Below are 27,249 nucleotides of genomic sequence, written 5' to 3'. Positions count from 1 at the left end.
TAAATGATGAGATAAGTGAACAAGAATCCAAATATGTAATTAAGTAAGATCCAGTTCTCCCAGTAATTTATATCTTACCAAAGATACATAAGGATCAACAAAACCCACTGGGACGCCCCATTGCGGGAACTGACTTAGTTTCCTCTAACCTATCACACTTCTTCGATTCATTTTTACAACCAGAAGTTATCAAACTGAAATCCTATGTAAAGGATACAATGGATGTAATTAGAAAAATATAGGGAATTAACCTTATGGAAGAAGCTTCTTGGTTACAGCAGATGTAAGTGCATTGTACACCATTATTGACCATGAGGCAGGAGTTAAGGGTGTAGAATATGCATTGAGAAAGAATCCTCTTTTTAATGATAAAAAGATAAATTTTATTAAAGAAGCCATTTTATACATTTTACAAAATGGCTATTTCTGGTTTGATGGACAGTTCTATTTACAACTTAGGGGGACTGCTATGGGCACCCTTTTGCACAATCTTATGCCAATTTATTTATGGGATGGTGGGAGGAGTCAACAATATGGGAAAATAATGATTTTATTCACAATATAGTTTTATGGGTTAGATATATCGATGATATATTTTTTATCTGGAACGGGACAGAGGACAACCTTCTTTTAGTTTGTGACATTTTAAAAAACTCTCTTTTATATTAATTTAGTTTTTAACAAGAATAAATATGAGATGAATTTTTTAGACTTAATTTATAAAGGAGATAAATTAAACACCAAAAATGATAGTTAACAAACTGACAGTAACGCCTACATATACACCACCAGTAATCATCACCCGAGGTTGCTAAAAAATGTCCCAAAGGGCCAGGTTCAGAGAATTAGAAGAAATTGTACCAACGAAAATGTATTCCAACAAGCAGAACTCAAAAATAAGTTCATTGTAAAAAGATATGATACAAAATCAATTGAAGACAATATTGAAGAGATGAAAAAAATCCCCCAGAGAAATTTGCTGGAGTGCAGAAAACCACAATCGCAGAATAATCATCCAAGACTCCCTTTCGTGTCCACTTTCAACAATCAGTATCATTCAGTAGAACAGATTTTTTAAAAACATTGGCATATTTTAACCTTTTAAAAGATATTACCCCTGTACCTGCTTTCACATAAAGAAAAGCGCAAAATATGAAAAATAAAATTGTGAAAAGTGCAATCCCAGAAAAAAGGCGCAATAGAATAAAAACCACTGGATTCCATCGATGTGGAAAGTGCATCCCATGTAGGACCCATCAACATCAAAAATGTAAGGAGACCTATTAATCAACAACCACGACAGGTTTTTAAAATACAGGATTTCATTACCTGTGAAAGCACTAATTGTATATACATTATAGAATGCACTTGTAATCTCCAATATATTTGAAAAACAAAAAAGGAAATTAAAAGATAGATGGGGGAACATGAGGAGCATTAAAAGAGGGTATTAAAATCACACACTAAACATTTTAAATTAAAATATGCATGTTCTACGGCAGGTATCAAACATATTATAGGTATTAAAAAAGTTGAGGGAAACTGGAGAATAATAAAAATCAGATATGTCTAGCCAAAACGGAAATGAAAACCATATATGAGCTGAGGACCCTGGAACCTTTAGGGTGAAACAGCGATTTTGAGCTTAAATGGTTTTTTTAAATTCATGAATTATCTTATCGGCTTCTTACGTTTTTTTTTTTAATATTTTTTACTCATATTTATAAGTATTTATGTAATCGTATGTAATACTAGATGATTTTTCTCTATAGTAGATATGGAATTCACTATGACAAATGTATTCTCCTTTTATATATCATTTAAATGTTTATTTTTAAATTGGTGATGTTATTCAGTGTATTTAAACTGTTAAACCATGGTGATGTCATTTTAATGTGGGAGGTTTTTATTATCTATCCCATTTCTTATAGAAAAGTGTTGTCTCCTAAGTACATTACCCATCCTGTCTAAATAGATGGAAGGTCTTCCCCCCATACTGCCCATGTGACTTGATGGGCATGAAGCCCCACACATGCATGATACATTCCAGGCGTGTGGACATCACGTGAGCGGAACGATCCACGTGTTCACAAAATGCTCGATGCCGAAGACTCACTTTAGATGATGTATTTCCGGTGCTCCACCACGTGGTGGAAGCGTTTCAAGTGTTGGAACACACTAGGTGGTAAGGATTCGATCGAGAATTATAACCACTATTAGATTCTCCTCCATTTATAGGAATGGAGAACGGGAGCTTTAGCACTTATTCCTTTCATACCAAATTGGTTAATACTTGATTAGAATAAATGGTTTCTCACCTGTGTGACTTCTCTGATGTGTAACAAGACTTAATTTCTGTGTAAAACATTTCCCACACTCAGAACATGAAAATGGTTTCTCACCTGTGACTTCTCTGATGTGCAATAAGCTCTGATTTGCTTGTAAAAATTTTCCCACACTCAGTACATGGAAATGGTTTCTCACCTGTGTGACTTCTCTCATGTATAACAAGATGTGATTTCTGTGTAAAACATTTCCCACACTCAGAACATGGAAATGGTTTTTCACTTGTGTGACTTCTCACATGTGTGACAAGAGATGATTTCTCTGTAAAACATTTCCCACACTCAGAACATGGAAATGGTTTTTCACCTGTGTGACTTCTATGATGTGAAATAAGATTTGATTTCTTTGTAAAACATTTCCCACACTCAGAACATAGAAATGGTTTCTCACCTGTGTGAATTCTCTGATGTATAACAAGATTTGATTTCTTTGTAAAACATTTCTCACACTCAGAACATAGAAATGGTTTCTCACCTGTGTGAATTCTCTGATGTATAACAAGATTTGATTTCTTTGTAAAACATTTCCCACACTCAGAACATGGAAATAGTTTCTCACCTGTGTGACTTATCTGATGTCTAACAAGAGCTGATTTGGGAGTAAAACATTTTCCACAATCAGAAGTGACTGTATCACTGCTATGATCTGTACTATGTGCAACAATATGTGAGTAACCAGAAGTACATTCTTCAAAAATAGAGGGATCAGATGGTATATCTGCACTAAGAAGTGATGGATGTATATTTAGGGTTATGTAATTTTCTTCCAGAGATCCTTGTGTGTGGTTATCTTCTAATTTAAAATCTGGAGACAAAACAAGATGTCCCTCCGAGGTCTTCCTTGTATTCTCTCCACCTGGTAGAAATAAAATAGTTATCCAAGTATCCCACAGAAAAGGCATCATTAATTAATATTATTCTCACCCCTATTCCCAGAGATTTGTGCTTAGTACAACATCATGCAGAACACTCTGGGCTTCTACCGTTCACACTCATACACATAATATAGGAGAAGAAACAAACCTTACTAAATAGATCAGAACCCTAGGACTCTAGGCTCATTTTACTATCCCAGGAGCCGGCCAGCCCTAGATAATGCCCAAGGGGGAACTTTCACCCGGTTCCCAAGTTCTAGGCAAAGGGTGATAGATCTATCCCTCACTATTGACACAAAAGGCAGAAAAAATTCCTTAGTGCTAATAAAAAACGTACAAAATACTAATTGATTAAGGATGTAATATATCCTATATATAAATTTAATAGAAAATTGTATATTAGTCTATAGGGGAAAAAACAGCGGCTAGGTAAAATGAGGAGTAGTGCTAGTCCCACAAAAAGTAAAAAAAAAGATGAAAACTGTACTAATAAAGATAAACGAACCCTGCGAGGCTGGCACTCTGTGTGGTTTCAATCATATATCTTGCTGTGGTGCCCTCCTAGAGTGTCTGCCCACTCAATATACAGATTCGGGGGTATAGGCGGCACTTATCCAGACTTGTAATAAGTATAAAATACGTCCTTTATTTTCAACTTTTCAGAGGGAGTACCTCCATCTTAAGATGGAGGTACTCCTTCCAAAACGTTGGAAATAATGGACGTATTCTATACTTATTACAAGTCTGGAGGAGTGCCGCCTATACCTCCGAATCTGTATGTATATATATATATATATATATATATATATTTATATATATATATATATATATATATATATATATATATATATAAATAACTTTATCTGTCTAGTTATATAGCTCTACCTATTGTAATAAGATTGGGGCAGGAGGTCCCACTCCTGGGGTAGATGCAACCTGCAAACACACAGCAGTTAGGAAACAGTACACGAGTCCAGGGTTTTCCTACAAGCTAGCCTCAGCTAGTTTTTATTGTGCAGTATAAAATGGAAAATATACAAATCCTAGCACGAAACAGATTCCCCCTCTCAAAGTGGTAGGGCCTATTTCCCTCACCACAAGCATAGGCATAGTATTTAAAAGTAGTACAAGAGCCAAACCTGACACAGCTTATCTCACAGCTTCAGGCACTAATCCTGAGGGTTTAAAATACATGGGTCAGAAACCTTGGAGAAATATATTTGCCATTTAGCACTTTACCAGTGCTTCTGTCACAGTATATCTATTTTACTAGTCGTCCTGAGTGCTGCTATATATAGATGCTATATATTTATGCCTCTCCTGACTGGGAGAGGTAATTGAAGGTCACCGGGCGCAGTACCGGAGGCAAGCATGGGTGTGCCAGCATTACAGAGTACCATACATATGGTAGGGCAGTGAGAAATCAGGAAGCACCCATGATTGCAAATGAATAATATAAATTTAATAAGAATATACAAAGATAGAAAATATATATTAAAAAAAAATGATTCAAGACTATAAGAACTTCTAGCTTATATAAGCCTCATGAAATACAATAAAAAGCATAGATGCTGGTATCATTGCATTATCTACATAGATAAAATAGTGAATAAGTAAAGTATATAGACCATCTGTTTTTCGTCTAGAATTGGTCCTGTGACCAGATGGCTGCAGCCTCTACTCCCGATCACAGATTACTGGACCTTGGGGTATCAGGGATCCCTGCTTACCATCAGTGACCGCTTGTCACTGACTCCAACCACTGCGCAGTGGGTGGGTATATCACTGCCACCACCGAACTCCCACCATTGTCGTTTGGAACCGCTTTTCCTTATGTACACTCAGACTCCTACCTCCGGCACCTGGAACCGCTTCTGCTGCGTATGCGTTAGCTAGCTGCGGCCACACCCCCTGATTGGTGTCGGCTGATTCCTCCTTATCCCACGCAAAGGACCAGACTCTGCAGGGTAGCTGGCAATGGGTTTGAGCTTTGGAGACATTTGGATCAATAAAGAACAGCTGGAGAACGGAATAGCACTTTTTGCAATTCTGTTGGTCGCAAGATTCAGATGCAGTTGTACGGCAAAGATGTTTATTGCTCACAGACTTGAAAAAGATCTTCCCTTTAGCTTTACAGGGGTATAGTATACATAGATGATACAGCAGTCTTGATATTCCAAAGATATACAAGGTTTCACATTTTTACCAGGTATGCAGCCTTCTTTTATGCCACTCAAATACACATTACCACAGGGGGTAAGTCCACCCTGTGGTTTCCAGCCAATCACCTTAAGTACATGTCCTGTGCATGTGCTGGCCACATGCACATTTAACATTGTCCCCTATGGACAAGGAGGAGTGATCACTCCCCTGTGCCTGAGCCTACCTGGTGTTTTAGTCGCCACCCAGGAGTCGGCTCATCTAGGGCCAGGGGAGGTTTACCCCCAAAACCGTCTTCCAGGAATCTGCTAAGGGACCAAGCCTGCCACCCCTGCCTGAATCCGAGCTCCAGAGGTGGACAAGCAGGGTCCCTAGGCATGGTTTCCTGGCCACAGAGGGGAAGCTCTTTTGGAGCTCACTGAGAACAATTATCTGGCTGCATTAGCCAGCTTCCTATGCACATCCTCATACCACTTCCAGGCATTAGGCTGCATAGGTGGCACATTTATTGCTCTGGAAGGGGCTGGAGGATCCAGCAGCCCTCTGAGAACTCTGGAATCCCTGGCCAACCAGGGAAATCAAAGGTAAGTGCAATTTTCCTTAAATAATACATTTAAAATCATACATTAAGTATATACCGTTAAAATAAATGTTTATATTGTACACATATGCACTCTGTGCCTGTGCCCCCCATCAGGCTCTAATCACTGCAGCTTGGGTTCTGTGAGCCCAGCTCAGTGCTGCACATACAGTTTAAAGACATTTTCATTTAAACCCATTTGTTTTTGTATACTCTGGGCTTAGCGCTGGGCTTTCCTAGCCCGGAACTCTTGCAGACTGAGCTCAGGGCTGGGGCTCTCTCAGTACCGGGGGTTACCAGAAGCTTGCTTGCCTGGTCCCCCAGCGCTCCCACCCCCACTTGTTAGTCGCAGCCTCTGGAGCTCCTGGGGCTGGTGGCACCGTTGACTCCTGGGACAGCGCACCGGTCCCCAGTAGCTGGCACACAGCCCCCTCGGCTTCTCCTCCGTACTGGGGTACCGACCCCCAGCGTGCAGCTGCCGCAGTCCTCCCATCGGTGCAGCACATCAAGGGTTAACTGGCATCCACGCTGAGCCGTGGATCTGGGGCGCCGGGAGGTAGGCCGCCAACCCCCAGCGTCAGCGCACAGTGCCCCGTGATACCGTGCACCAGGGGTTAACCAGCGCCATGGAGGGAGACGGCTAGCCTGGTCCCCCCTGCATGCAGTGCTTAGCCCTGCAGTCTGGGACACTTGTCCTGGCTGCAGCGGCTTCCTGCTGCCCTGGAGCCCAGGGAGCTGTGCTTACGGCTCCAGGCAGTCAGCACACAGCACTGCAGCCTTGCTGTGTAGCTGTGCCACCGGGGAGCTAAGCTCCCATCCCCAGCATGGAGCACTCAATGGCTCCTTACAACCTCCCCCCTGACACCGTGCAACGAGGGGTTAATACTGCCTCGGTCATCAGAGGAGGTCCGGGCCGTGGAAGACTATATAAATACATTTTAATACTCACCCAGCACTTAGCACCGTTAAAACATTTAAATACAGAGCGCCTAGCACCTATTGTTACATTTAAAAATGGCGCCGCAGCACAGGGGTTAACCCTTTCAGAGCCGCGGCCATGATTCACGTGTGGCCAGCCTCCGGCCACAGGTCCCATGAAGAGCTGAAGGAATTTCTTATTTATATGAACAGGAATTCTCTAAATCTGGAGTTCACAACCACCTACAGCACAGATATGGTGGTATTCCTGGATCTTGAAATTCACATAAAAGAAAACAGTATCCAAACAAGACCCCATATCAAGAAAGTGAATGGAAACAATATGTTGGCGTACAACAGTAATTACCATAGACAATGGGTAAATATTCCAGAAGGACAATTCCAATGCTTAAGACAAAACTGTACAGGTGACCACATCTTCATTGAACATTGCAGAGAAATTAAGAAAACTAATTATCCAAAAGGGCTACAAAGAAACAGAATTACAAGAACAAATAGACAATATCTCAAAAATAGAAGAAAATAACTAAATAATTACAACTCAAAAAACCAACAACAAACAGAAACACAATCCATTTGCTTGTGCGTCTCACATAAATTCTCAATGCACGGACCACATCCAGGGAAGCCTCACCTGGTGAGAGACTAGAGCCCTGAAATGCTGGAACTACTATTTCTTCATTAATAGGAAATTTAGACACCACTTTCGGAAGGTAACCCTCCCTAGTACGTAGTACTGCTCTATCTTGATGAAATATCAAGAACAGCTCACGGAAGGAAAGCGCAGCTAAATCCGACACTCTACGTGCAGATGCCATAGCAAGAAGAAATACCGTCTTTGCTGTTAGCCACTTGATGTCTACTGAATTTAAAGGCTCGAACGGAGGAGCCTGTAAACCCTTCAGAACTAGAGTCAAGTCCCACGGAACAACCAGGGAAACGGAGGGAGGCTGAAACCTCAACACCCCCTGAAAAAAGGTCTTTATATCTGGTCTCAGAGCAATTTTATGTTGGAACCAGACTGAAAGAGCAGACACCTGTACCCTCAAAGAGGCCAGGCGGAGCCCTTTTTCCAGACCGCTTTGAAGAAAATCAAGCACTCTGGATATCAGAAATTTCTGTGGGTCTTACCCTTTCAGTTCACACCACTGAAAGAAAGTATGCCAAATTTTATAGTATATACGGGCTGAAGATGGTTTCCGTGCCTTCAGCATCGCCCATATAACAGACTCGGAAAACCCCTTCTTCCTCAAGAGCCATGTCGTCAACGATAGCCGATGAAGATCCGGGTACCAGCAGGGACCCTGCAGCAACAAATACGGTCTCAATGGCAGAGGCCATGGAGTGTCTATGGAGAGAGACCGTAGATCTGTGAACCAGTGCTGTCTCGGCCACGTCGGAGCTATTAATATCACGGTGCTGCCCTCTTGTTTGATCTGTCTGACCACTCTGGGAAGAAGAGCAAATAGGGGGGAACAGATATACCAGCTTGTAACGCCACTTTACTGTCAGTGCATCTACAAACTCAGCTCTCTGATCTCTTGTCCAGGATCCGTACCTGGGAACCTTGATGTTCCTTCTTGATGCCATCAGATCTATTTCTGGTAGACCCCACCTGTCCACAAGATTCCAAAAAACCTGTGGATGTAGGGCCAACTCTCCTGCATTTAGCTCCTGCCGACTGAGAAAGTCGGCCTCCCAATTCAGAATCCCCGGAATGAACACAGCAGATATCGTGGGAAGACGAGTCTCTGCCCAGACCAAGATTTTTGATACCTCTGCCAAGACAGCCCAACTCCTTGTGCCCCCTTGATGATGTAGGTAGGCAGCTGCGGTGCGATTGTTCCGACTGTATCTGCACCGGCCTGCCCTTTAAGATTTCCTGAGCCTGCACTAAAGCTTTGAATATAGCTCTTAGTTCCAGGATGTTTATCGGTAGCCGGCTTTCCGCCACTGACCACTTTCCTTGGAAAGTGTGTGACCCCGTCATCGCCCCCCAACCTTGAAGACTGGCGTTGGTTTTGACCAATGTCCAATCCGACACCCAAAAGGGGTGACCCTGCCTGAGATGCTTTGTCTGCAACCACCAGGACAGGGACAACCGCAGCTCTGGAGAGACGCAGCAACTGAGACCTGATCGTGCGATGATCCTTGTCCCAGTGAGACAGAATTAATTGCTGCAGAGGTCTGGAGTGGAATTGAGCATATTCCACCATCCTGAAGGTTGCCACCATCGACCCCAGGACTTGCATGGCCACTAGAACAGATATCTGCCTGTTGCGAAGCAACCTGCATATTCGTGATTGTAAGGCAAGAATCTTCTCCTCCAGCAGATATATTTTCTGCACCACGAAGTCCAATCTTGCTCCCAAATGACACATCTGTTTTACCGGACAGGGTAACTACTTTTGCCAGTTTATGATCCAGCCGTGACTGTACAGACATGATACTGTCAGCCTCAAATGATCCTGTAACTGCTGCGGGGACTGCCCTAGCAACAGGAGGTCGTCCATGTAAGGCAAAATCCTGACGCCTTGGCGTCTGAGGCATGCCATCATCACCGCCATCACCTTGGTGAATACCCAAGGGGCTGTGGACAGGCCAAAAGGTAGGGCCTGGAACTGAAAATGTTCCCCTCCTACCGCAAAACGAAGACATTTTTGATGAGCCTGTGTGATTGTTATGTGGAGGTAGGCATCCTGTATATCTAAGGATACCATATAGTTCCCCTGCTCCATTGCAAACACAATCGATCGCAATGTTTCCATCCTGAACCCGGGGGCTCGAACAAATGTGTTGAGCTCTCTCAGATTCAGAATAGGCCAGTACGACCCGTTCGGCTTTTGAACCAAGAACAGATTGGAGTAAAACCCCTCTCGGAACTGATTCTCTGGCACCGGAATCACTACCTCCGATGCTAGTAAGACAAGAATTGCTTTCTGAAGGGCCAAAGCTCTTTCTGAACCCTCCTGTGGGTTTACACAAAAAAACCTTTGAGGAGGAGTCCTCCAAAACATCAGGGCGTACCCTCGGGAGACAATTCCTCGAACCCAGGCATCCTCCATCGTGAGGTGCCAGGGCGCCGAGAACCGAAGCAGTCGGCCCCCCACTCTGGGATCCCCCAGGGGGAGGCCCGTCCCATCAGGCCACTGGTTTATCCTGGACCCTAGATCCTGGACGTTTGTTCTGCCAAGGCTTCCTGGGTCCTGCCTTTTTTGGTGGAAATCTCACTGAGGGCTGACCCTTGGCCTTGCCCTGCGGCCAAAACCCCCGAAAGGACGCCCCTCTCAGTTTAGACGAGGTTGCTGATGGCAAACCTGCCGTCTTTGAGGCTGCCATGGAGGATACAATTTTGTCCAATTCTGGACCAAAGAGAACACCCCCTGTGAATGGAAGGGCCTTTTTGGACCCGGCATCTGCCTTCCAATCCTTTAACCAGAGAATCCTACATGCCACCACGGACTCCGCAGAAACCCTGGTGGAAAGGATCCCTACATCCAAGGCGGCATCCGCCAAATAAGAGGCCCCTTCTCTAATAAAGGAGATCATATCCAGTTGCTTCTTAGAGGCATCTGGTAAAGACTCCGTTAAAGTTTTGGCCCACTCCTCAATAGCTCTTGCTACCCAGGCAGTGGCCATAGCTGGGCGGGTGGCTGTTCCTGTCAGTGAGAAAATTGATTTGAGACAAGTCTCCAATCCGTGGCTTCCTTCAGCGAAGCCGCTGGGATTAACAGTGTGGTACGTTTAATCAGCTGCACCACATGTGCCTCAACTGACGGTGGATTCTACCACCTGGCACAGTCCTCTGCTGGAAAAGGATATAGAAGCGCCATTTCTTTTAGAAGAATGGATTTTCTTATCCGGACAGACCCACGCTTCCTCCATAAGTTCTGACAAATGTTCAGACTTTGGGAATTCTGCGTTAACCACCTTCTGGCGCTTAAACAGGGGGCCTTCCTAAGCGGAGGATCCCCTTCTTCGATATTTAACACTGATTTTACAGCCCTTATTAGAAAGGGGACATCGGCTACTGGGAAATGATCATCACCCTCCTCGGAGCTAGACTCCTGTGAAGAGTCCTGTGCCTATTTCTCCTCGGAGGAGGCACTGGAGTACTCACCCATGCGAGAAGGCAAATGGCACCTAGATTTAGGCTGCTTTGGTTTGACAGCCTGAGGCTGAAAAACCCCCGAGGATGCCATAATCTTACCAGCACCAGGATCCATCCAAGTCAATGCCATAACCTTACCAGCACCAGGTCCTTACAGCTAGACTCCTGTGAAGAGTCCTGTGCCTATTTCTCCTCGGAGGAGGTACTGGAGTACTCACCCATGCGAGAAGGCAAATGGCACCTAGATTTAGGCTGCTTTGGTTTGACAGCCTGAGGCTGAAAAACCCCCGAGGATGCCATAACCTTACCAGCACCAGGGTCCATCCAAGGCGGCCACATCATGGGCATAGGATGCATCTGCTGAGGCAAACCCCACACTGGTGGTACCGGAGCAGCCAGCCGCTCCGCCACCTGAGCCATAACCTAAGAAAATGATGCCCAAGGTGGCTCAGGGCCTGTAACAGGCAGAGTTAATTGGTGTGGTGGCTGTCTAAAGCAGTTCCCACAAAGCCCATTTTGTAGAAAGTCCTGTGGGGACAATCCTGCCTTGCAGGCTATACAGGATATCAGCAACGGGGCTCCCGCCACCTGACCCTCAGACTCCTTACACATAACACTATGCCAATGATTCTGAGTGTATATGTACTGCGTTCTACTCTCAACCCACACACCCATAGCAAGGGAAGGGGAGAGAGTGACAGTATACAGGAATTACAGTATCCATATAGACAACAATCACATGTCATGCATAAACACTTCTATGAGTCATACGCATATAAGCTCTCACTACCAACAATCAGCCTAGGCTTAGGTAGGATAGAGCCCTGTAAAACCTGAAGTAGCAGTAGGAAAGGTAAACAGGGAGACTGCCCAGCGTCCTGCAGCAGCAGCGATCAGAGAGCAACTGACATACACGCTGGCTGCCTTATATGGAGGCTGGGAGGAGCAACCCACAATCACTGTGCCAGAGTACTGAACTAGCATGTGGATTGGGGGAGGGGCCGCTGGGGAAGCATACCTCCCCTATGCTGCTTGGACCTGCCCGGTAAACTGACCTGGCCCCTGCCACAAGCCCCGGCTGGTCAGGAACATCATATCCCGGCGGTCTAGTGTAGGAAACAAGCCGTATGCCTCCCGACTGCAGCGCGCCTCCGGCCAGTCTCACCACCGGAGGCAGGACCGCCACGTGGTCCCGGCGTCAGCGGCTGCCGCAACCACCTGCTTACCCGCCATCCCCTTGATCCGGGTGTGGTCCAGGGCATGAGAGCCCCTGCCGAAGCCCAGCCAAGGCTAGCGGTGCGGCGCCGGGGAAGGTAGTTGCAGCGCGTGGCCGGTGCGTCTCCGGTCAGGCACGAGGCTGCTTCCAGGACAGCTCGGACCACCCGCTGAGACAGAGAGTAGAACTCTCTCTTCTTTTTTACTCGTCTGCAGGACTGCTCCTGCAGTCCCACTGTCTATGTGTTGTACACACCAAACAGGAAGAACTGGCTACCTGAGGCAGGGGGTGGGGTATATGAGGAGAAACCCCGGTGCATCCTGGGAGCAGAGAGCTCGTTTGTGTTAACTGTTTGGTGACCGGGATTCATACCCCAACGTAATGGCTGTGGACCCCAAGGACCCCAAAGAAGAAATAATAAAAATAAAGCTTGGCCTTATAACAGCCCCACTGTATAACGGTGATCCAGCTTCTGCTGGACACCAAAGAAACTGAGTTGCCTTTGGGATTTGGGCGGGGCATAGGGGGAAGGACTGGAGCATCCTGTTATAGAAAAAAACTTTGCTGTTGGTGTCTGGTCCTCCAAGTACCACCTACACCCCATTGTCGCCCTGTGGAGCTGTATGGAAGAAATAACTTAATGATTGTAAATTAAAAAAATATTTTTAAGCGAAACACATGTCGCTACACATGGGGTGATCCCAGCAGTGAGCGGTGGGACCTCCAACCGGCCCCTACACATGGGGTGATCCCAGCAGTGAGTGGTGGGACCTCCAACCTGCCCCATGGGGCACATGGGTTGCAGCATATATAGCACAACCCGATCAGGTACTTTGAGCCTGATCACAGACTCCCAAGGATCAGGAATATGCGCATGCGCCAGACCCATAATGCAAATGTGCAGTACACGTCTGTTGGACGGAGTTTGGCAGCAGACTGTCAATGATTAACAGTCTGGGGCAGCAACGGCCTCTGTTTTCCCGATATTAAGGAGTGTCACCACGGTGTGGGAAGGATTGGAGAGGCCAGGTCTCTTTTGAGCATCTGCGTGGTTTGCCTGACCCCATGGTCAGCAAGGCCAGCCAATGTGATCGCAGATGATCCGATGCTGCATCCTTGGACTCTGCTTGGAAAAGTAATGCATGCAGAACAAATGGACGCCTCCTGCATCATTACCATAATAAAGCTTCACAACTGCTATCATGTTAGCAGCTGCAATAGTAACTACTTCCGCAGCTGAATCAGGCCCTTTGCCTTTCCCTCCATGCTCCTGGATATCGGTGCTCACAGCTACACTCGCCCTGCACCATAAGTGACTTCTCTCCTCCTCCTGTGACTTCAATCCTATGACCCGCTCTCTCCTCCTCCCGTTCACTGCTTGCACATGGTATGAAAGCAGAAGCGGGACATAGGTATTGGAACTACACCTTTCAACTCCTACTTCAGGACAGCACCTCTCCTATCATATAGGCGAAAAGTCTGTAATTTTTGCCTATTTCCATTATGCCCGTATTCAATTTCACTGACTTATCGCCGGTGCGAAAAGTCAATGTAAAAAAACGGGGATAATTTATCGCTCGCCTTTAGCAGGCGAAAAAAGTGTACAAATGGGGTCTAAGGGTGCAGGTTTAAAAAAAAAATAGCCTGCACCCCTGGGAATAGTCCCTAAAAATAATCTGTGTTAAGTTTAAAAAAAAATAGGGACACCCCAAAAAATGTATTAAAATTTTTGGTTTTAAAAAAAAGAAATAGGAATCACATTTCTAAATTAGCGGAATGGAGTCCAGAGGGGTTCCCTTATATGCGGCAGGTGTTTTCTTAATTGCGGGAGAAGCAGCAGGTGCATTTTTGCTGAATTTTTAAAAATCATTTACGGGACTTAAAAATATGCATGCACCCATTTTCAAGTACCCCAAATGTGATGGGCATAGTTATTTTTTTTAACCTTCTTCAAAGCCGCATTTATGTACCTGCCGCGGCTATTTAAAAACCCGACTTTTTTCTGCAGGCAAAAACGGGGGTACCCATAGTGATCCCCCATGTCTGGACATCTTTAGGGGGTCCTAGGATTAATTCCCGGAAATTCCCATTTTTTATTTCGCGGATCCCAGTTTCGCCGGTTCCCAATTTCGCCTACTTTGGAATTGAATATGGGGAATAGCAGGAACGCGCGCGATACTTTTCCGCCAGGAAAACAGGTGAAGGAGGCGAAAAGTCCAGCAGGTGAAAAGTCTGGACTTTTCGCCTCAAATAGAATACGGGCCATTGTCAATTATCAGCTACAAACGTTACAATTTATGGGCTGCAGAAACTTCATGTGTTTAAATTATTTTTTTTGCCAAGCCTTGAGCAGATCCAGCTGCTCAATTGTATTTTATACTAAATCTGGGAGTAAATTAGATCTTTCATTTGTATTTATCTGTCAAACTTTGACATGCTGCTCTAATCTTAATATATTCTGGTATTTTCCATATATTAAAAAAAAAAAAGAGAAACCAGATGCACCATACAACCATTAATAATTATGAATAATATACGAGGTTTTTGGCAGAAATTAGGCCACATATATGAGCTTACCCACCATCGTCAAAATAAACCTCATCGGGTAAGTCCCTAACACTATAGGGGTTCATGTCTAGGGCACGGGGCACCCCCAACCCCCCCCAGCGTGGTTTCGGGTGCATCTGGTTTCTCTTTTTTCTTTGTTGTAATAAGTCTCAACTAGGTAGCTCATCCCATTAGAGCTAGGGTGTGCAGGCCAGGCCCTCTTTCCCCAAAATTTTCCATATATTCTAAGCATCTAAAAATTCTCTACCAGCCTCTTCGATCATCATTTATTATTCTAGAACCATTGACTTTTATAGGTATTTACCCGTTTTCATATATATGCGTTAAATATTTTCGCCATTTCTCAGGCTACGGCAAGTATTGATATCCCTTACAAAATATACTACATTTAATACTTATTTTAAATCGGACATTTTTTAATCTTAATACATGGAGATATTACCTATAATTTTTATTTATTATTTTTTTCTGCAATCATTAAAACAGTGTGCCCCCAAAAAGGATCCTTTCTTCTGTCCTTACGGGAAATATCCCAATGACATGGTTTTTTTTTGTTTACCCTGTTTGTATGGTCCTGTGAGCACTTTGTGCTGTCTTATAAATAATATACAATAATAAAGAACAAAATAGCAGAAAAAAGATCTTTCTGGATTCAGGAAACCTAAATCCTCATCCAGAATAAGAGGACCCTCCAGCATGTGCACTATTCCTTACGCGTTTCATTGTATAATACAACATCCTCAGGGCTATAGAGAATCAAGTTTTACTCTTCCAAGATAATTAATAAGCGCCTTCTTACTCCATCTGCAGTTGTCTTGCGATGTCCCAAAAAGACAAAGCCTCACATACATTACTATATGTGTGTGTGTCTCTATATATTTGTGCAATAGTGTGTCTCTATATATTTGTGCAATATTGTCCACATAAAATCAACAACACATCCAAAGGAGAATGTGTAATAACCACATGGTCCCGTCCCAAAAATAAACAGGTCACATGATCATCTCACAAAAATGGTGAAAATATCCATTCTAGTGCAGCCAATATAACTGGAAAAACAAGATAAATCCAAACGTACTATGATTAAAATATATGAGCTCAATTCAATTCAACGTGAATTGAATAGCTCCGGAAATTAGTTCCCGAAGCTATTCAATTCAGCGCGCTGCAAAGCCCGGATAAGGATTTCTTCTCTCATCCCTCCTGGGATGCGAGAAGAAATCCGACAAAAGTCTACGCGCTACTGCTGTTTTCTGCCCTTAGTGCTGAGAAAACAGCACGTGCCGGGAAGTTTAGTCGGAGAATGACCGTTCTCGTTACTAAACACCCTGTTTAAGGCACAAGGGGTGGGAGAAGGGGCATTCCCTGACCTAACGGCGCAGAATTGAATAGCGCCGGGAGCTCCCTCCAGGCACTATTTACTTTTCGATCAATTGAATCGAGCCCTATGAATCACTTATCTGAAAAATCTTTCTAAAAGACTGCAGATAATAGACACTGACACAGCCTCCATCAGTCTTCACAACGCGTTTCGTCCTGACCACCAGTGTGGTCTGTATGACTTCCTCAGGGTTATATACAATAATAACAAGCCTAAGTTCTTCTACACTGTGATCATCATCTAAAATTAGATACCAGTGTAAATACTTTGTTTTAAAACGTATATCCGGAGTCCTAAGACCTCCATATCTAGAACATGGCAACTCTATTAAGGTGGAGTCATAGGAAATCCTCTTGCGGCCATTTTGACCTTATTGCTGATGTTTTACACTAGTCTCTAATATTAGATGATGGTCAGTCTCTAATATTAGATGATGGTCACGGTATATAAGCGGGGGCACAATTCTGGCAGCCCTCTAATACAGTGGAGGGTTGGTGCACATTTTGTAAAAACATCACAAAATGTGCACTAACTCTGCTACACTAGAATGCAATATAAAGTCACGCCTCTTAAACTGGCCACACATCTAAAGATTATCTGTCCAACCAGCCAACTAGTTGATTGGTTGGAATGAAAATCTGGTAAAGTATGAAAGCAAATAACAATTAGTAATTTGCTCACAAACGCCGGAAAATGGACAAAAACTGTTGTTTGAACAAATTGTTTAGATCAAACATAACTGACGGCCATTTTCATCTGTTTTCTGGCATTTAGGAGCAAATTGCTGATCATCATTTACTCCCATACGTTACCAGACTTTCATTCCAACCAATCAACTAGTTGGCTGGTTGGACAGATAATCTTTAGATGTGTGGTAAGTTTTATTCAGCTTTAGTATTGAAGTATTAGTATACACATATAAAGAATGAACTAGTAAGGTATTATTATTCAAGAGGATAATCTCACATGTGGTAGAACACAGGTATGGGGGCAGAGGGGTGAGACCGGGTACTAATTACCCAGACCCGGGCTTGCTGGAGGGGCCTGGCTCAGGCCCGGCCCCACCCCCTCCGCTCCCTCTTACCTCACATCAGCCCACCACACACTGAATAGCCTCTTGCCTGTTGGGGGGGATTGGTGGGCGATCACACTAATCGTGCCTCCACCAGGCTTTGCGCAGAGCTGAGGGGCTCTCAGCGCACCACTACGCGGCACTGCAAAAATGTTCCTTTTTAAACCCTAAGGGGTCATGGCCACACCTCCAGTGATTAGCCAATGCCCCCCACTGGGATTCAGCGCAGCTCTTTACGGCCCTGAACACAGGTACGATAAAGCTGACATCCCTTCTACTGATGTATGAGATACACCAGAGAGTGTGGGGAGGAGACTGGTCAGATCTCTGGGCTGGTAACACACAGTGACATGATGTGAGGAGGAGAGCAGGAGTATAATAGGGACTGATGGCTCCTGATGTATGAGATACACCAGAGAGTGTGTGGAGGAGACTGGTCAGATATCTGGGCTGGTAACACACAGTGACATGATGTGAGGGGGAGAGCAGGAGTATAATAGGGGCTGATGGCTCCTGATGTATGAGATACACCAGAGAGTGTTGGGAGGAGACTGGTAAGATCGCTGGGCTGGTAACACACAGTGACATGATGTGAGGGGGAGAAAGAATCTCATATGGGTTGATGGCTCCTGATGTATGAGATACACCAGAGAGTGTGGGGAGGAGACTGGTCAGATCTCTGGGCTGGTAACACACAGTGACATGATGTGAGGGGGAGAGCAGGAGTATAATAGGGGCTGATGGCTCCTGATGTATGAGATACACCAGAGAGTGTGGGGAGGAGACTGGTCAGATCTCTGGGCTGGTAACACACAGTGACATGATGTGAGGGGGAGAGCAGGGAGTATAATAGGGGCTGATGGCTCCTGACTCCTCACTGTCCAGATACTTTTCCCTCTTTAGTTGGTACTGGAAGAGGATGGTGTAGAATAGATTGCTGTAGTGACTGAGCAAAGCGAATATGTGACTTTTTTCTGCAAAAAAATAAGTGTTTATTACTAACCTGTGCTGATATCTGTAGGGATTTCCTCCTCCTTACACTGCTGATCTTCTCTTGCATACATCTCTTCTCCCTCTGTATGTTCTGCTTTATTATCATCAGCCACATACATCTCTTCTTCTCCCTCTGTATCTTCTGTCTTCATATCAGACACATTTATCTCTTCTTCTCCCTCTGTAGCTTCTGTCTTAAAATCAGTCACATACGTCTCTTCTTCTCCATTTATATCTTCTACCTTTATATCAGTCACATACGTCTGTTCTTCTCCCTTAATATCAGTCACATACGTGTCTTCTTCTTCCTCTGTAACTTCTGCCTTCATATCAGTCACATACGTGTCTTCTTCTCCCTCTGTATCTTCTGCCTTCATATAAGTCACATACATCTTTTCTTCTTCCTCTATAGCTTTAATATAAGTCACATGCATTTCTTCTTCTCTGTCTATATCTTCTACCTTCATTTCTGTCATATACGTCTTTTCTTCTCGCTCTATATCTTCTGCCTTCATATCAGTCAGATCTTTACTCTAAATTTCACAGAAAACAATAAAATAACACCTTAATAATGTCTGAGTACATTATTTGAGAATAAATAGTATAATATCAGCATGTTAAAATATCGTAGATGCAGAATAAGTAATAAATACAGGTCAATTAGTGAAAAGTCACTTTGTTTTTTGTGGTCATTGGGAAGAGCCTATATTACCTGATGCTCCTCTGGGGTCCTGTGATTCTCCTCTGTACAATCCTGTGAATATAGAGGACGGGGACATCTCTCTGGGGTATTTCTGTTACTGGGTCCATCTGTAGAACACAGTGACTGAGTACATTGTATATATGTGATTATCAGGTGATGTGTATATAAGAGGCCCCCATACCTGCTCTCCTCTGTACAATAAATTGCATTCTCCTCTTACCCAGTGATGTGAGGGGCCAGTGATTCTCCATCATCACGTCCTTGTACAGAGCCCTGTGTTCCTCTATATACTTCCCCTCCTGTATGGAGACATGAGACAGTGACATCCTGACACTTTATAGGAACTTGACATACACAATGATAGTTATCCCCCAGACACATCCCTTGGTGTTACTGTATAATGTCCCATTCCCAGCAGTCACCTCTCCAGTTATCACCCAGACACATCCCCTGGTGTTACTGTGTAATGTCCCATTCCCAGCAGTCACCTCTCCAGTCATCACCCAGACACATCCTCTGGTGTTACTGTATAATGTCCCATTCCCAGCAGTCACCTCTCCAGTCATCACCCCGACACATCCCCTGGTGTTACTGTATAATGTCCCATTCCCAGCTATCACCTCTCCAGTCAGCAGATGAATGATCTTGTTGGTGAGCTCCAGGATCTTCTGGTCATTGTCTCTCTCATGTATCAGTGAGTGAGATGGAGGCACCATGATGGGGCTCTGGGTCCTGCTCAGTCCTCCTGACACACGGGGACGGCTGCTGGGTGTCTCACACTCACCGGATGTCTTTTTCACTACTGTGTAACCCTGTGTATGGGGGGAGACATCAATAAAAGGGGAAAATTATACTCATGGAGCTGTTTAATGTCATCAGCGCATAATATGCAAGAAGGGTCAGTCTTACAAATAAAACCCCTATCCTATCTGTAACTGTATATAGGAAAGTGGACAGAATACAGCACATCTCCTGCTATATTCATTTCAGTGATAGAAAAGAAACAAAACTAGATACTGTGAGCAATGTGATATATTCCAGCTCCTGTGAGGACTGAGGCACTGATACCATATCTCCCTGTATTATTACAATAGATATAAGTGATGTCACTGTGACACTCCCAGATCCTCTCACCTCCCCAGTCCTGTCCCTGTATTATTACTATAGATATAAGTGATGTCACTGTGACACTCCCAGATCCTCTCACCTCCCCAGTCATGTCCCTGTATTATTACTATAGATATAAGTGATGTCACTGTGACACTCCCAGATCCCCTCACCTCCCCAGTCATGTCCCTGTATTATTACTATAGATATAAGTGATGTCACTGTGACACTCCCAGATCTCCTCACCTCCCCAGTCATGTCCCTGTATTATTACTATAGATATAAGTGATGTCACTGTGACACTCCCAGACCCTCACCTCCCCAGTCATGTCCCTGTATTATTACTATAGATATAAGTGATGTCACTGTGACACACCCAGATCCCCTCACCTCCCCAGTCATGTCCCTGTATTATTACTATAGATATGTGATGTCACTGTGACACTCCCAGATCCCCCTCACCTCCCCAGTCATGTCCCTGTATTATTACTATAGATATAAGGGATGTCACACTGACACTTCCAGATCCCCTCACCTCCCCAGTCATGTCCCTGTATTATTACTATAGATATAAGTGATGTCACTGTGACACTCCCAGACCCTCTCACCTCCCCAGTCATGTCCCTGTATTATTACTATAGATATAAGTGATGTCACTGTGACACTCCCAGACCCTCTCACCTCCCCAGTCATGTCCCTGTATTACTACTATAGATATGTGATGTCACTGTGACACTCCCAGGTCCCCCTCACCTCCCCAGTCATGTCCCTGTATTATTACTATAGATATAAGTGATGTCACTGTGACACTCCCAGATCCCTACACCACCCCAGTCATGTCCCTGTATTACTACTATAGATATGTGATGTCACTGTGACACTCCCAGATCCTCTCACCTCCCCAGTCATGTCCCTGTATTATTACTATAGATATGTGATGTCACTGTGACACTCCCAGATCCTCTCACCTCCCCAGTCATGTCCCTGTATTATTACTATAGATATAAGTGATGTCACTGTGACACTCCCAGACCCTCACCTCCCCAGTCATGTCCCTGTATTATTACTATAGATATAAGTGATGTCACTGTGACACTCCCAGACCCTCTCACCTCCCCAGTCATGTCCCTGTATTATTACAATAGATATAAGTGATGTCACTGTGACACTCCCAGATCCTCTCACCTCCCCAGTCCTGTCCCTGTATTATTACTATAGATATAAGTGATGTCACTGTGACACTCCCAGATCCTCTCACCTCCCCAGTCATGTCCCTGTATTATTACTATAGATATAAGTGATGTCACTGTGACACTCCCAGATCCCCTCACCTCCCCAGTCATGTCCCTGTATTATTACTATAGATATAAGTGATGTCACTGTGACACTCCCAGATCTCCTCACCTCCCCAGTCATGTCCCTGTATTATTACTATAGATATAAGTGATGTCACTGTGACACTCCCAGACCCTCACCTCCCCAGTCATGTCCCTGTATTATTACTATAGATATAAGTGATGTCACTGTGACACACCCAGATCCCCTCACCTCCCCAGTCATGTCCCTGTATTATTACTATAGATATGTGATGTCACTGTGACACTCCCAGATCCCCCTCACCTCCCCAGTCATGTCCCTGTATTATTACTATAGATATAAGGGATGTCACACTGACACTTCCAGATCCCCTCACCTCCCCAGTCATGTCCCTGTATTATTACTATAGATATAAGTGATGTCACTGTGACACTCCCAGACCCTCTCACCTCCCCAGTCATGTCCCTGTATTATTACTATAGATATAAGTGATGTCACTGTGACACTCCCAGACCCTCTCACCTCCCCAGTCATGTCCCTGTATTACTACTATAGATATGTGATGTCACTGTGACACTCCCAGGTCCCCCTCACCTCCCCAGTCATGTCCCTGTATTATTACTATAGATATAAGTGATGTCACTGTGACACTCCCAGATCCCTACACCACCCCAGTCATGTCCCTGTATTACTACTATAGATATGTGATGTCACTGTGACACTCCCAGATCCTCTCACCTCCCCAGTCATGTCCCTGTATTATTACTATAGATATGTGATGTCACTGTGACACTCCCAGATCCTCTCACCTCCCCAGTCATGTCCCTGTATTATTACTATAGATATAAGTGATGTCACTGTGACACTCCCAGACCCTCACCTCCCCAGTCATGTCCCTGTATTATTACTATAGATATAAGTGATGTCACTGTGACACTCCCAGACCCTCTCACCTCCCCAGTCATGTCCCTGTATTATTACTATAGATATAAGGGATGTCACACTGACACTTCCAGATCCCCTCACCTCCCCAGTCATGTCCCTGTATTATTACTATAGATATAAGTGATGTCACTGTGACACTCCCAGACCCTCTCACCTCCCCAGTCATGTCCCTGTATTATTACTATAGATATAAGTGATGTCACTGTGACACTCCCAGACCCTCTCACCTCCCCAGTCATGTCCCTGTATTACTACTATAGATATGTGATGTCACTGTGACACTCCCAGGTCCCCCTCACCTCCCCAGTCATGTCCCTGTATTATTACTATAGATATAAGTGATGTCACTGTGACACTCCCAGATCCCTACACCACCCCAGTCATGTCCCTGTATTACTACTATAGATATGTGATGTCACTGTGACACTCCCAGATCCTCTCACCTCCCCAGTCATGTCCCTGTATTATTACTATAGATATGTGATGTCACTGTGACACTCCCAGATCCTCTCACCTCCCCAGTCATGTCCCTGTATTATTACTATAGATATAAGTGATGTCACTGTGACACTCCCAGACCCTCACCTCCCCAGTCATGTCCCTGTATTATTACTATAGATATAAGTGATGTCACTGTGACACTCCCAGACCCTCTCACCTCCCCAGTCATGTCCCTGTATTATTACTATAGATATAAGTGATGTCACTGTGACACTCCCAGATCCCCTCACCTCCCCAGTCATGTCCCTGTATTATTACTATAGACATAAGTGATGTCACTGTGACACTCCCAGACCCTCTCACCTCCCCAGTCATGTCCCTGTATTATTACTAAAGATATAAGTGATGTCACTGTGACACTCCCAGACCCTCACCTCCCCAGTCATGTCCCTGTATTATTACTATAGATATAAGTGATGTCACTGTGACACTCCCAGATCCCCTCACCTCCCCAGTCATGTCCCTGTATTATTACTATAGATATAAGTGACGTCACTGTGACACTCCCAGATCCCCTCACCTCCCCAGTCATGTCCCTGTATTATTACTATAGATATAAGTGATGTCACTGTGACACTCCCAGACCCTCTCACCTCCCCAGTCAGCAGGAAGATTATCTCCAGGGTGAGATTTAGTATCCTCTCAGTCATCTGACTCCTGTCCTTGTCCATCGTCGGTGATCAGTGATTTATACAGGACACATCTCACTCTCACGTGATTTCTATCAACAAGGATCTGACGACTCACTGCAGAGAAATCTAGAAATAAATATAATTATTAGAAGCAATTTCTTACCAGTCATTTATGTAGTGCGCACATATTACCCAGCGCTTTACAGGGAATATTTAGTCACATCTATCCCTGCCCCAGGGGAGCTTACAATCTACATTTCCTACCACATGGACAGCCCATACACACACACTAGGGGTATTTATGAAAGAAGTCAACTAACCTACCAGTGTCTCTTTGGAGTGGAAGAAACCAATGCAAACAGGGGGAGAACATACAGAATCCACAAATACAGGACCTTGGTTGGGAATTAAATTCACGACCACAGAGCAGAGTAGAAATGCTGTCCACTACGCTATTGTGTTGCCTATAGAAATGTAAGAGTACACTGAGTGACCACTAATCCCCTCATTCCCAGAGCCATAGAGTCTAGGTCAGTGTTTCTCAGAAGTTCCTCTGGCCCAGCTTCATAGGGCTGCTCAGTGACCACCACACGGCATTGCTGGAGGTTACACCAATAGTCCTCTCGTGGCCAAGAGTCCTGGACCTCCACAACACATACTTGATGCAATCGCCTGAGGAAGTGGACCTGATTCGTGTATAGGGGCTTACACCGACACTCCCACGTGCACCTCTTTATTAGTGACTTGGTAACCAAGGCTGGCCTGAGTTTTCCTTGGTGAGAGGGTTAATAGCTCCCTCACTAGATATGATGATGTTGCCCCCCAGTGTTTAAGTATTGAGGGCAGAGTAAATGATGACTTGTTATTGTCTTGTATGCAGATGCCCTCCCTCTGGGTGTGAGTGTTTTGCAGGGGCCCCTTCAAGATGTTACTGTGCGGCCACAAAGCTCTAGTTACAACCATGGTACTGGGACACCTATTCCGGGAGCTGGAAGAGATGGAATTAGTAACCTAACACCTGTTCTCAAACAGATAGAACTACTGCTCCAACACCTATTCCAGCAGCTGGAATGAACGGCTCGGCAACTTAGAGCCCCATACCGGCACCCAGAATGGATGGCTGAGATACTGGGAAACCTAATTAGGGCAGCTTAAAGGGATAGCCAAGGTTCTTGTAGCCCTACTCTGGGTCTAGAATTGATGGCTAACGTACTCAGACCTCCAATCTGGCAGCCCAAACACCTGGCTAATATACTCAGAGCTCCCTCCACCATGGTTGGTTAAGGGTATCAGAGCTCTAATCCAGCACCGGGAACGGATTGCTAATGCACTTAAAACTCCATTCTGGCATCCAGAATAGATGGCAAACATACTCTAGCTCTGTTTGAGCACCCAGAATGGCATGCTAACGTACTGTAGCTCCATACTGGCACCTCTTCCTGTTTATCGATGTCAGCTGCATATCACTTAGTCACACTTGCAGGCCACCAATATAAAGGGGTGCAAGTGGGTTCATAGCATAAAAAGGGGTGAGAGCGCGCTCTGGAGGTATATAAAGGCACGTGTGGCCTCTCGGCTGGCATATAGCGGCTTAAGGGGGCTTTGAGGCATATGAAGGGGTGCGATTGTCCGCTGAGACTTATAAAGGGGCACAAGGGGGCTCTAAGTCATATAAAAGAGCACGAGGGGCCTTTATAGCATATAAAGTGCTGTTTTTGCCCATAAAATGAAAAGGTGGTAACCCAACCCACAGATCTGGTCACAATGTGCAGTGATAGAGAAGGCACGGTAGTGGTGAGGATGCATGTATCCCCACCGTGTATGCAGATCACGCCAAGGAGTAGAGCTGGCTCCGTGCAGGGCTCCCAGGCTCCATTCTGCCCTGAGCAGCTTCATACAAGGAGGCTGTAATTTCTGCCTGTCACACTAGGGATGGACACTGACATCCGATGTTTACTCACCATCAATGTTTGTTTTTATGGTAGTGCTTTTTACCATTCGATGGCGGCCTTCGATTGTTTGTCACCATCGAGTGGTAATCATTCAGTGGTGTTCCGGTGGTGGCTTGTTTTTTTGAATTGCTAATAGCTATGCCTCCCCTGGCTCCTTGTCTGCTGTCAGCATCAGGGAATCTTCATGGGTTCATCCTGGGTATGTAGTGTACCCTACAGTCCCAGCAGCATAACGCAGGGACAGCCATTAGAATGTAAGCTCTGACGAGCAGGGCCCTCATCCCTCTTGTGCTTCTCCTTACTTATACTTACATATACCTCTCACTCCCCACTAGAGCACCTAACACGCCTTGTTGTGTATCTGAGTACTCTGATCACTAATGCAGCAATGTGTATAACCCTTGTCCTGCATTGTATTGTACTGTAAGTCACTGGTTTCTTGTTCACTTATTTATGTCCCTTCATTTATATGCAAAGACTGAGGGCCTGATTCAGAGCTGAACGCTCTGACCAGAGCGCTCGCTCTGAATCAGGGCCCTCCTCCCTCAACTTGGAGCGGCCTCATGGACGCTCGCATAGCTGTGGGTTACCACCCACAGCTTATGCGAGCGTCCATGATGATGGTCGCGATGGTCAAGACCATCGCGACCATCGGGCTTGCGACGAGACCCTGCAGTAGGGTCTCGGTGACCGCAAGCCCTGGAGTGATTTTGGCTCTATCAGAGCCAAAATCACTCCCACTGACATCACTACTGATGTCAGTGGGGCCGGACTCAGACGGTAGGCGTTCCCATGGGAACGCCTCAAACTGGCAGCCACGCCCCCGGCACGCCCACCAAAGGGGACGTGCTGTCACTCACCATCGACAGCACGCCCCCCTTGGTGCGAGACCCATAACGACGGCTTGGCCGTCGTTATTCGGGTCTCGCGCATGCGCATGACGGAGCTCCCTCCGTAGTGCGCATGCGCAATTCGCCACCATCGACCAGCTTGCGAGCTTCCTGCGCTCGCGAGCGGGTCTGAATCCGCACATTAGAGAGTACACAGTATTATGTTGTTACTCCAGACCCCGCCCCCAATCCCACCCCCTGCCTACCAAGCTGCAGTTATTATTGCGTATGTGCATATCATATAGTTTTACCATTGAATTCTTTTGATGCGATGGTTAGTTACCTTCACATCGTAAGTTTCAAACATTTGATGGTTGGCTTCCGATGTCCATCCCTAAGTCACGCATCCCCAAATAAGGACGTGCACTGACAGTTCTACAGAGGCAGGGGGCGCTGCAGTGAGCTGAGCCGTTCAGGAGAATTCCATATATTTACCAAATTCCGCTGACCCATTTTATAATCCCTACGCATCAGAGCAACCAGTTACCAAGCAAGGTCTGCGGCACCTGTATTATAGTAACAATGGAGACTGCACCACCTGTATTATAGTAACAATGGAGACTGCACCACCTGTATTATAGTAACAATGGAGACTGCACCATCTGTATTATAGTAACAACGGGGTCTGCACCACCTGCATAATAGTAACAATGGAGACTGCACCACCTGAATTATAGTAACAAAGGGGTCTGCGCCACCTGTATTATAGTAACAACAGGGTCTGCACCACCTGTATTATAGTAACAACTGAGTCTGCACCACCTGTATCATACAAATAGAGGAGACTTGAATGCAACCCTCCTGCACAATGACAATGCAGCACCAGAGTCAGCTCCATCTGTACTACAGTAAAGTGACACAAGAGTCTGCTCAGCCTATAGAATAATAACATAATTACCTCCTGCCAAATACAACAATTGCTGCTTCCTGTATCTGCAGTTGTTGGGAATGATAGAGAGAGA

The 27,249-nt window shown here is 45.1% G+C and overlaps 1 protein-coding gene and 1 pseudogene across 2 annotated transcripts in view; one reads left to right on the top strand and one right to left on the bottom strand.

Moving 5' to 3' along the window:
• Nucleotides 1-27,249, top strand: part of LOC148436381 (uncharacterized) — a 381,341-nt gene that overhangs the window by 254,716 nt on the left and 99,376 nt on the right. The window lies entirely within an intron of this gene.
• Nucleotides 1,091-27,249, bottom strand: LOC148436384 (uncharacterized; annotated as a pseudogene). Its single transcript, XR_015876459.1, has 7 exons — nucleotides 27,186-27,249; nucleotides 23,407-23,571; nucleotides 19,564-19,755; nucleotides 19,164-19,242; nucleotides 18,953-19,050; nucleotides 18,251-18,773; nucleotides 1,091-3,201 (listed from the first exon to the last, which is right to left on the bottom strand). The product of XR_015876459.1 is annotated as an uncharacterized LOC148436384 (transcript).

Source organism: Taudactylus pleione, unplaced genomic scaffold, assembly GCF_031769625.1.
Source record: "Taudactylus pleione unplaced genomic scaffold, aTauple2 ptg001781l, whole genome shotgun sequence".
Taxonomy (NCBI): domain Eukaryota; kingdom Metazoa; phylum Chordata; class Amphibia; order Anura; family Myobatrachidae; genus Taudactylus; species Taudactylus pleione.
This window is presented reverse-complemented; position numbering and strand designations above follow the sequence as displayed.